The following is a 12,691-nucleotide window of genomic DNA, read 5'->3' as shown; positions in this document are numbered from 1 at the left end:
TTCCAAGCTCAAGTTTGTTCTAATTGAGGCCTAGGTTGGGATTTGAGATCTTCATAGTTATCTTGTGGTTATTTGCATATTTTTTACAGGAGATCTTGTTGGAAAAGAAGGAAAATAAAGAATGCTTGTACATTTTTATCATTTATTGTGTATTGTAAATGGTTCTTTAATATTATTGTGTAAGAAAAAATTATACTTTTAGTTTCAAGTTCAAGGTGTTTAAGGAAAGTAATGTAAATAAGAACTTATGTGTACTTTCTTAAATTGGATGCACTTCGATTTAAGACCTTTTAGACCTCTTTAGTGTGTTTGCATTCGATATTTACACTTTGAGAACACACTTCACTTATTTTATCCTCTATCTTCTAAGTAAAAATAAGGTAGGACCTAATAGATACTCCTTGATTTCCCTCTTTATTTACATATTCACTACATTAGGACTTAATCTGTGAGTATCCTCTATTTCTATGACCTTAAAATCCTAGATTGGATCTCTGGATGATAGTTTGACACATCATATTCTATCTCTAACTCGTACTAGCCTGGAATCTTGATAGGAAGACCCTGAAGGTGAACCTTCTAGACTAGGTCAGCCCAAGTCAACATGGTCCAAACTAGGGCAACCCAAGTTGGCCTAGTCTTAGTGTTTTCATTGATTAAGGGCTCTGAAATGTTTAATGATCACATTAAAATCTTGCTTGTGTAGTTGGATCTTGTAGAGTAATTTCATGAAATATTCTATAAAAAGGAATTCAATTCCTTAGTTGAACATAACACGACATGACATGGTATGAGAGGAGAAAGGATCAAACACTTGTGGACATCCCAATATGAATTAAGGAGATTTTAAGGTGAAAGCAAGGTCAAGTTTCTTAGTCTTCATTGCAAGTGAGGCTATTATTCTTCATCAAGAATTCAAAGGAAAGTTTTTTACATGGAGTGTGAAGGAATCTAAAAAATGTTTAGGGTAATTTAGCCTTGGAGGTTTGGTATGAATTCTACATCATGCTTCAGATTTGATTCTTTGCACTTTCATACATTTACATACATGCATAGTTACATGCTAGGGTTTCACTCATGCAATAGATTCTTAGCATTTCTACATTCTAGATATAAAAATCTAGGGGTATGAACCTATACACATACACACAATTTTTTCCTAATGGATATTAGTGGAGATGGAAATCACCAAAATGGGAGGTTGAGTAAGGAAACACCTTTATAGCCACCCACACATACAAAATTGTTACACATTTACAAGTAGGAGAAAAAAATATTATAGATATGGAACCTACTTTTCACAAGATTTCTAGAGTCATAAATTTTAGATCATCAAACTACATCAACCTAGTTGTAGGGAATCTTCCCAAATTGACCTAGTCCTCTAGTCTTGGATTCTAGGGAGATTTCTGGGTTTTTTTCCTTTCGTCATTTTATTCTAAGATCTATGATTAGAAGTTTAGAAATAGATTAGATCTAAGAGTTCTACAGAAAAGTTACATCTTCCTCTTCACATTTCCAAGTAAGTACCTTATATTTTATTTTCCCTCTTACCATACACCTACTTTTAGATCTTTATTTGGCTCTTTGTGTGTATTTCAGATCTATACTTGTTATATCTCTTGTTTACATTACATGAAAGAGAACTTTCTAGCATACTTCCTTGATGAGTTTCTAGATTTTGTATTGACATCCCTTTATCCTCTTAGGTTTTTTCTAATAAAATTTATGACTTATCAAGAGTTATGTTTGGAAGCCCCTCTTTCTCTTGTATTAAAAGGCTCAGGGATAATTTGTTCAACTTGCTTAGTCTTGTTTGCATTGTTTATAATTGATGCCATTTCCCCCCTGAACATTTTGGTGAACACTCCTTTTGTTTGATCTTGGTAGATATATCTTTCTTTTATGCATTACATTCATAAATTCAAAAGTATAAAAAAGATATTGTATTATTAGGATTACTTTACATTTTACATTTAAGTTCTTGTGTGATATTACTTTGATCCAAGATGTATGATTTCTTTCATGAGTATTTTGATGATGTGTCTATTAGTAAACCTTTGAAGGTTTTAGTAGCAAAGAGTCAGATGAAATGAATGAGATCTTCATTGAATCCATTCCTCCTACGACTTCTTCTACATCTTTTACAACTAGCCTATACAATAGGGTTATATCATGGCTACCTATGTGTGATACTATTTGTAGTATTGAATCTACACAATTATCTCAACCTATTATCACTCTTACAACATGTCCACCTCAACAAACCATTATCACTCTTATGGGAGTTCCTCATGATGATACGCCTTTTATAGTCCTTAAAGGAAAACCTGATTACACTTTAGCTACTCATACTTATTGGATACAAAATAATCCTCAATTTAATATTCTAGTAGCTCCTACATCTTTACCACCTTCTCAACTAGTGTTTCCTCAAGCACCAAGTTTACCTAGTTCTTTTGGGAAAGAGTATGATTTAGTTGAGAAGTTATGTGCTACTGATGCTAAGATCTCTTTATGGGTACTTCTACAAACATCCCCTAATTATAATTAAGCTTTGTAAAAGGCTTTATCTACTCTTCCTTAACCTTCACCTAATTAGGATAACATTAATTCTTTCTTAGAGTGTATGCATATTACACCTCTTGTCTACTGAGGATGATTTTCCACCAAAGGAAGTTCAGGATCAATATGATACTCATATGTTTGCATTCTTTATCAATGAAAATCTTGTTCAAATAACTTTAACTGATAATGGGCATGGATTGAACATTTTTGGCTTGGATATGCTGAAATCTATTACTATCTGTGACTTTGATAACATTGCTGAGAAAATTTGGGAGTCATAACCATTCCTATTAAAGTTGGTCTTGTTGTATTGGATACTTTAATTCATGTAATGCATGGACCTCTCAACTATAACCTTCTTTTGGGAAGAGTGTGGTTACAAAATATGCATGCTATTCCATCTACTCTTCATCATGAAGTTAAGTTTATCTATGAAAATGTAATGCATACTCTTCACATAGATGATAGACCTAATAGTTTCTATAATACTAAATCTTCTAAAGTATTAGGACCTAGGGAAGATAAACCAAAGGATAAAATTGAAAATAATAATTAATGAAGTGAAGAACCTTCCACTTCTTTATCTAAAGATGATTGCAAAACTTTAGAATTTAGTCTGCTATTCATAGGAGAATATAAAGTCTCTGATCTCTCTTTCATAAAAGAACATGAAAAACCTAAGGATGAAAGAGTTTTTTCAACTCCTCTTTGTGGAAAATTAACTTCATTGCTTCTTCATCTAAGGAAATTATTGAAACTATTAAACTTGATCACCAAGAGGTAGTTTCTTACAAATCTCCCCAGACTATATCTGATATGAATGATCGTTATGGTCTTGGATACCATTTTCTTGCTAAACATGGGTTTTATGGCCAAGGATGTTGAAATTTTGAACAAGGAATATAGGTTCCTTTATCTAATGATGGTTACAAACATACCTATGGTTTGGGATTTAATCCTTATAAGAAACCTTTATTATTTTCAAATGTGAATCATATTTGTAGTGGTCCTTCAAAGTTATCATTAAAAATTATCAAAACCACATCTTATCTCATTTGATCAATCCCTTCCTTTGGGTATTTTCTCCTCTGATGATGCTTTGGTTGAATTTCTAGGTGCATATGAGGATTTACCTTCTTTCCATCATAATAAGAGAAAACCTTATTGTTTGGATATTAATGGATATTTTGGAAAATAAATTAAGTTAGAACAACATGTTGATCCTCTTCCTTCTATGGAAGAAGAACACAAAATAAATCTTTTAATAATTGAAACGATACATGTGTTTTTTGGTCAAAATGATTATGAAAAGATAATCAAGATTGGAAAATGTTTAGATTAAATAGATCAAAAATAGCTTACCGAGATTCTTTTGGAATTTTTTGATATATTTCCTTGGAAATATTCTGATATGCCTAGCATTGATCCTAAAATTGTGACTCACAACATTGTTTTGACACATGATGTTAAGCCTGTTAAGCAAAAGACTCATAAAATGAATCCTAGCATCGCTCTTATTGTTAAGGCTGAGATAGAGAAACTTTTGGATGTTAGCTTCCTACAACCTATAGATTATTCACCTTGGATTTCTAACATTGTGGTTGTTTCTAAGGCCAAAAATAAAATAAGGGCATGTGTTGATTTTCATGATTTAAACAAAGATTCTTTGAAACATGACTTTCCTTTACCAAACATTGAAATGATAGTGAATTCAACTACCAGACATGTGTTACTATCTTTCATGGATGAATTCTTTGGGTATAATCATATTTTTATTCCTCCTTATGATCAATATAATACCACTTTTATTACTCCTTAGGGAGTACTTTGTTGGGTAATGATGCCTTTTGGATTGAGAAATGTAGGAGCTACTTATCAACAAGCCATGAATTTGATTTTTCATGACTATATGCATAAGATTATTGATGATAATGTGGATGAAATTCTATCAAAATCTATAAAATGTGATGAGCATGTACCAACTCTTAGATAGATCTTTGAGAGTATAAGGAAGTATAATATGTGTCTAAAGCCACAAAAATGTGCCTTTGGGGTTAATAGTGGAAAAATTCTAATGTTTATCATATCTAACAAAGGTATTGAGGTGGCTAGAGAGAAAATTGATACTATAGTCAATATGCCTCCTCCTTACAATATCTCACAACTTCGTAGCTTACAAGGAAAAATACAAGCTATATATATGTTTGTTTATAACCTAGTGGATCATACTATTAGTTTTACTTTCTTCAGAAAGATTCCAATTTATCTTGGAACGAAGATTCTAAGATCACAATTGAAAAATTAAAGACTTATCTTCCTAATCCTCCTATACAAGTAGCTTAGCCTAATAAGTCATTCTTTCTTTAGACTTCTATCTCTTCTAAGATATTGAGCACTGTCTTGGTTCAACATGATCAAGATATAAGGAATGTCATATTTATTATATAAGTCATATGTTGATTGATTATGAGACACAATGTCCTGCTTTAGTTTTTTCTTGTCAAAAACTTAGGTAGTACCTCCTTAATATAGAAGTTAATGTTTATGCAAAATTTGATCCTTTGAAGCATCTCTTTAAAAAAAAATGTTTATTAGGATGATTTTCTAAATGGGTCATGATTTTAATAGAGTTTGATTTAAAATTTATATCTCATAAATCTATTAAAGGGAAAGCCTTGATCGATCATTTGGCTGAGGCTCATTCTCCTATTTTGACAACATAATCTATTGAGTTTCTTGATGAATTTGTTTTGCCTATCGATATAGATGAGACATGGGAATTATACTTCGATGGAACTAGATGCAAAACTAGATCTAGAGCTGGAGTTATATTGATACCCCCATCTAGGAAACCTATTCCTTTCTCTTAAAAACTCACCTTTTCATGTACTATTAATGTTTCCAAGCATGAAGCCCGTATCACTTATTTAAAAGCATCTTTGTCCTTATACATTAAACACATTAAGATCATTGGCAATTCAAAACTTGTTATACAATACATTAATGGTACTTATCAAGCTAGGAATGATAAATTGATCGAGTATCGTAATCTAGTTATAGATCTACTTGGAAAATTTGTTAATTTTTCCATTTAAAACCTACCTTGAAAGGATAATCAACATGCTGATGCTATGGCTAGTTCAACATCCCTTATTACTTTAGAGGAAGGTGTTTTATATTTTTAATTAATGATTCATACTCTTTCTAAACATGTGATTTTATATTATACCCCATTAAATGCAACATGTCTTAACTTACAATTGAATGAGTAACATTCTGACATTTATCGCTATCTTAAAGAGGGATCTTTATTTGAGTCTACAACTAGGACTTCTAGAAATAGGATCCAAAAAATTGTGGCTCATTATATCATCATTGCTAATTTTATTTATAAGAGGTCTTATGATGGTCGTCTCCTTAGATACCTTATAAAATATGAAATACCAACTTTGCAAGAAGCTTATGCTGGATCATGTAGGGTGGTTTTTGGCAGGAAATCCTTATTTAATAGACACCTTCAAATGGGATATTATTGGAAAATTATGGAACAAGACTCATTAACCTTTGTGTAAAAGTGTTCGCAATGTCAACACCATAAAAATCTTATTCATGCTCATGCATATGCTTTGCATTCTCAAGTTCCACCAATGCCATTTAGCATGTGGGGTTTGGATCTTATATCCTCACTAGTATAGATTATTTCACTAAGTAGGTGGATGTTATACCGTTGCACTCTACCACTATAGTTGTAATTGTGAACCAAAAATGCCTCCCCGCCAAATATTTTGATTTAAATGCCACAACCTACCCAATGGTCACTTCCCACTTTTTATATTATTTGAATGCCAAAAATAAATATTAAATAAATTACATAAATCCTTATTTTATTTCTTTATTTTCCTAAGTTTATTTTTCCAACTCCGCAACTTTCTTTATAGTCAAATCTCACACATATCTATGGTAGTCAGTTTCCTGCATTCTAAACATGTATGAACTTTAGAGAATGTAGGAAAATGACCTTGTAACATGTGGTGCTGTGGGTCCAATTTTTTTAGTGGGCCATCTTTTGACTATGCTGACATGTCAAGGTGAGTTGGGATATGACTAGATTTCTATTGGTTATCAGTGTCTCGCATTTTGTAGTTCGTCATATTTTCTAGCAATACAGGGAAGTGACATTGTGCCATGTGTCATGTGGGATCCATTTCCATTTTGGGATGCAAGGTAGAAAGTGTGTAATGGATGAGTTGGCATATGGAAGGAATTTCTTTAGCCGAGTCTCTAGCATGGTCAATGGGTGGGCCACTTGTTCCTAAGTTCTGCCTTCACCGTCAGATGTGAGAAGATCTACGATTGTCACATCCCTGCTTCTTGAAGATAGAAGGTCTTTAGAGAGTGTGAGGAAGTGATAAGAAACCATGTGGATTTTGGTGGACCCTTTCCTATCAAAGCTACAAAAGTAGAACCTATCAGAATAGCCAGGCACGTCAGGGCACGTTGGTAGTTTGGGCATGTTTTATTAGATGAAGTTGGTGACTAAACCAAGAAAAGATGATGACTATATAGTGGGTGGACCAGTTTATGTTTTCATTGTTGGATGTAGGAAGATCGACGATAGTTACTTCCACACTTTATAGAATTGCAAGAAATTTAAGGAATATTGGGAAGCAACATCTCAAAACATGGCCATGTGGGGTCAATTTTTTTGGGATGCCAAGTAGTGGTGAGGTGGGTTCTGTGCCAATTGGTCCATGTTGATTTTTGGAGGTTTACAAGGATGCTAAGTGTTCAATAGACCCGAAGGTTTTATGAGAAAGTTTGGTAAGAACAAAGGTCTTTTCGTGATCATCGATCCTTTGGTGATTAACAATCATCACTTTCCTACATTTTAGAGATGCAAGGTTTTTAGACAATGTAGAGAAGTGACATGAGGACATTTGTCCTTATGGGCCAAGTTAGGAAGCAAAAACAATCACAAATGTTGGTTAAGTTGGTAGTTTCATGAGATAGTTGTAGTTAATGTTTTAAAAGGTGGTGTGGTTAGGGTAATAAGGTGGTCAACCCATGAAGACTTTGAGAAGTGGCAAAAAGATAAAAGAATACTGGTTCACATGATTCATTTTGGTTGCAGGATTTAGTTAGCTTGCTAAATTTTTCTATTTTTTCAAGCCAACCATGGGATATGGATGGTTTTCTATAGCATTTGATCTCCATGATAGATTCTAGCTACTTTTGAATGAATGCAGGGCTAGAAACAATAAAGGACATTTCCTCTACCACCTGGTTATCCATCTGCTTGGTCAAAATGATCAATGGTCACCATTTTTATCTTCTCAAGGTTTCATTTTGATGATTTCCTGCATCTAGATTTGTTCCAAGATTTGATCTTCTAGATTTGTAGTGATTATTCTCTATGAGACTTAATTGCAGTGGTTGTAGTGTGACTTTCAGTCAGAAATATCTCAGTTATACTTGCACTATAAAAGAAAAGTTGTAATTTTTTGTTGGTCAAATTTTCTCTATTTCTTTGATATTACTTTGGAAGTTCATTGTAAATCCCCTTTGCCTTTAAACCTAATGACATTCTGCATTATCTCCTTTAGCCATTGATGACTCTACAAGATCTATTTGCCTCTCTCAATGTTTTATGGCTACTTGCAATTTTTATGATTGTATATCTTTAGACCTATGAATGATATATAAGTGAACTCTCTTCTTCCTTGTGTTATTCATTTTTGTTGTTAAATCTATATGCGATTGTTGGATTTAAACAAGTCTAAATCGATATATCTTTGGTGTCATAGTAGTTCAAGTGTGCATGTATGGGTAGATATTGGTTTCAACACTCTATTTTGGTGCATCACCTCATTAGGATAGATTAGGTTAATGATTCTACGCATGCCTTCTTCCCTTTTCACCTCCAATAATAGTTAGGTGCACCCTGATAGAAAAGGAAGCCGATCTTCTCTAGAGACTCAACCTCATAGTTCAAGTCCCATAGCTTGGAGGTTGTTTCCATGTTTCACAAGGTTGTCCTTGGGTAAAAACTTTGGATAAGGGTGCAAGATTTTGTGATGATAGTAATTTGTGATTTCATCCTTCAAAATATTATCACTAGATTTGGTATCCCTATGGCTATCATCTTAGATAATAGAGCTAAATTTAAAAATAAGGAATTTAAGGACTTTTTAGAGAAATATTGTATTAACCATCATTTTTCTTCTCATTACTTCCATAAACCTAATGTACAACCTAAAGCTTCTAATAAAGTTATCAAATAGACCTTGGAAGAAAGTCAATAAAAATTATAAGGATTGGCACATTCAGTTTATGCTCTATGGGCTTATAGAGCTAGTATTCAAATTGCAACTAGAACATCTCCCTATAACTTAGTTAATGGGATAGAGGTGACAATGTATTTAGAATTAGATATTCATTCTTTGATAGTTTCTTTCAAAGGTATAACTAACAAGTATACTTTTTGAGAACAATGTTTACAAGAGCTTGAGATGTTGGATGAACAATGGATCAATTCTCTGGAACACATCATGGCTTATCATAAAGTGGTGAACAAGTGATATAATGATAAGATTATTGAATGATATTTTTTCATAGGTGATTTAGTTCTTGATGAGAATCAAAGGAATTTAAATGCCTTACTAGGTGAAAAAGGGAAGTTTAGTCATAACTGGCTAGGTCATTATATTATTACAAAATTTATAGGATCTAGCGCATAGAAAATTGCTGATATGAATGACATACCTTTTAAGGAACCTATTAATATTATAAATTGATGTCATTATTATGTCTAATCATTCACATTATGTGTTCTTGCATTTCTCTCCTTTTGTAATATAAAGAGTGATTGTAAGAATGCTAAGTACATCTTATCTTCATTCTCATGTTTCCTTCTTTCCTTTTGTAATTAGTTATGCAAATTAATCATAATAAGGAATAGTAAAACATGTCCATACCATCATCAAACTATTTTGGTAGACATGGTAGGCACTAGATACAAAATGTGCCTTATATTAAAATAGTACAATCAAATCTCATCTTTAGGATAGTTAGATCCAAATCTCTTTGCTCTATGATGTGATGATGGAGTTGTTCCTTGGGTAGTCGATACATATGTACCACTCCCATATGTACTCCTCTCTGATTGACTATGAGATTTGTGCTTATGCACATGTAGCTTCTGTAGCTTCCAAACTTGTAAATCTAGCTGCTCTCACATCAACTATAGCTCTACTACTACAAATGTAAAGATGTTTGAGTGGCTTCCAAGATCTCATCTCCTACCATATCAAAGCTGTGAAGTGGAAGGAATCCTTATTTCTATGGCCATGTCCATCATGATGTCCCTTATAAAGGATCTTGAATTCTCCATACCAGCTACACAAATCATATTTAGTCATCTATTTTGTATCATTATTCATATAATCAATCTATATCATTCTCCATTCTAGCATCTCCTTCCTAGAACCCATGGCCTATGTCTAAGATATGGGTAGTTGGAGGTGGTCAAATCAAATCTCCATGCTCTTCCTATCTAATCCTAGAAGGAGGGATCCTAATCTAACCTCGTGGTGTGCAGGATCATAGTGGTTTGGCTACTATAGGAGATGACATCCTTTCCTAGACTCTTCCACTTGCTATTGATATATCCTCCCCACCCTCAACATCCATCATCTCCCCCTGAAGCCTCATCATCATCATCATCCTTTTTCTCATCACCACCCTCATATATGTCTCCTCATGATACTCTGGAACATGAACTTGGATCCCTTGTAGGGTAGTCATCTAGGAATATGGGTCTCACACCCTCATCACTGAAATAATGTAGATAGTATCTAGACACTCCTACATCCTATAATATTGGGGACACCTCTGTGTCATCTTGACTCTTGGTTTTTAGAAGTCACATCATCCATGCCTAGTCTCAGTGATGTCTCTATATCTAGCTCCATATGAATATTGAGGCATAGATAGTGGAGGACCCTACTAAAGACCAATTTTTCAAAACACTTTATCATAATAGTAGGGCACCATTATGTACTCATATTTTCTCTCTAAAACTCTCTATCTCTGCATCCACCTCAACTATACGATTGAGTTCGACTATGCTATCATGAGATGATAGGCTCTCCATGTAACATCAATAGATTGCAATTGATCAGATTTGATCCACTGATATAATATATCTCCAAACTACTAGGGATGGCTCAATACATAAGAATATACACTTCATGACTCTTTTGGTATCTCTTTTAGGAACCCAGATGGCCTAGTGCACGTAAAGTGCTCAAAAGCCTACACCTATAAGAGTGTACATGTCATTAGACTAGACCACTAATATCTCACAGACTTCCCTAACTCATAGTATAGATGTTCCACCATGCTTCATCCCCATGCATATACTATTGACCCTCTCTCCATATGTCTAACTATATGTGCCAAAGGACTTGGTAATACAATACTATCAGGTATGCCAGTTGTGGCAATGATGCATAGCATAATCTTTCTTAGCAAAGGTGTCCACCCTAGGATGATGCACTCTAGGCGTACCTAGTCTGATCTCTCTTTGTATCTATATCATATGCTCATGTAGTAATCAAGATATGTGGCTATCTTTGCATGTGATTTGTGTCCCTAAGGTCTCACTATCAATCCATAGACTAGGAGGCACAAAATCTAGTACACATCTTCTAAGGTGACTATCATCTCTCCCACTAGTAAGTCAACCATCTCTTTATCAATTCTAGTAGCATACCCCTATGAAACCTCACCTGTGGTTGTTGTGCTACCTAGTATAACCCTATATCCCTCAATATCTAGACATCTTATTCTCCTATATCTTGGATGTGCTCTTAGATGTATATCAATAAATCGAACATGTAGTTTCTCTCATGATTGACGAATCCTATAGAAGCATCAAACATGAGATCTATCAGTTTGGCATATCAATTCTACAACTAACCTAGCCTACATCTAGACTAGATCAACTTGCCTAGGGACTAGGTCAAATTCCCTAGGACTAGGTTGACTTGCCTTAGGACTAGGTTGACATTGCCCTAGGATAGCCTAGATCCCTTATAGACTAGGTCGACCTAACCCATTACTAGGTTGAAATCCTCCTCTAGACCCTAAAAATCATATCTATGACTAAATCTAAACCTAAAAAAGTAGAAATGTAGAAAAAATATGAATTATGGATATGATGCTTACCTCCTCAAGCACAAAATCATCCATCACATCCTATCAGAGCACCTCCATTCATGTGTTCTATAATGAATTTTTCATCAATATCTTTCTTACTTATTCTCTCCTCCAAGAACAAGATAAAAAATGAGTTTTTACAAGGTAACATGAGATTATATAACATTATTTTAGGTTACATTTTGAATATATTTTATCAAAACCCTAATTTTCAAGTAATACATCTATTCACTCTTTTCATCATATCTTGAGCTTGGTAACTCCAATTTCTTCATTGTTATAGGCATTGGAACAATGATTTAGTTACCTAATATTTAGAGACAACCTTAAAGAATTTAGAGTTCATGTAGTAGTGGTTTGGGGGCTTCTTTTCATCATCTTTTATCTATAGTTTTCTACATATAGTATGACCTTTTCTAAATGAGCAAGCCAAAAAAAGGGGATCCATGGCTATTTGTGAGCTTCAAAACCCTCTATAGTAAGTACTAGGTGATTTTGGTTTATCACTTGTGGTTTAGCAATACTTGGTTACTAATTTTTCCTTGTAGGATTTTCACATATGGACTTTGCTATATCTTTTTTACAAGTTAAAATTATTTTTTCTCACTTTAGCTCACATATGTATGTTGTGTCATATACCACAACAGTGGGGGCTAAATGTACTATCTTAAATTTGACACAATTTGATTTAAGAACTTTTAGCTCCTCTTTAGCGTGTTAGTATTCTAAATTTATACCTTGAGCATACACTTCACTTCTTTTCTCCCCTGTCTTCTAGGTGAAATTGAGGTAGGACCTAACAAATCCTCCTTATATTCTAGGACCTCAAAATCCTAGATTGAATCTCTAGATCACTATCTGACACATCATATTCTATCTCTAACTCCTACTAGTTTGGAATTCA

At 33.7% G+C, this 12,691-nt stretch overlaps 1 protein-coding gene across 1 annotated transcript in view; it reads right to left on the bottom strand.

Annotated features, from left to right (window-relative positions):
- Window positions 1-12,691, bottom strand: part of LOC149549125 (uncharacterized) — an 83,028-nt gene that overhangs the window by 39,416 nt on the left and 30,921 nt on the right. The gene's annotated exons all lie outside the window — the stretch shown is intronic.

Source organism: Cupressus sempervirens, chromosome 7, assembly GCF_028749045.1.
Source record: "Cupressus sempervirens isolate cs-2001-9-10 chromosome 7, ASM2874904v1, whole genome shotgun sequence".
NCBI classification, from domain to species: domain Eukaryota; kingdom Viridiplantae; phylum Streptophyta; class Pinopsida; order Cupressales; family Cupressaceae; genus Cupressus; species Cupressus sempervirens.
The sequence above is the reverse complement of the archived record's forward strand: the minus strand, read 5'-3'. Positions and strand labels throughout refer to the sequence as shown.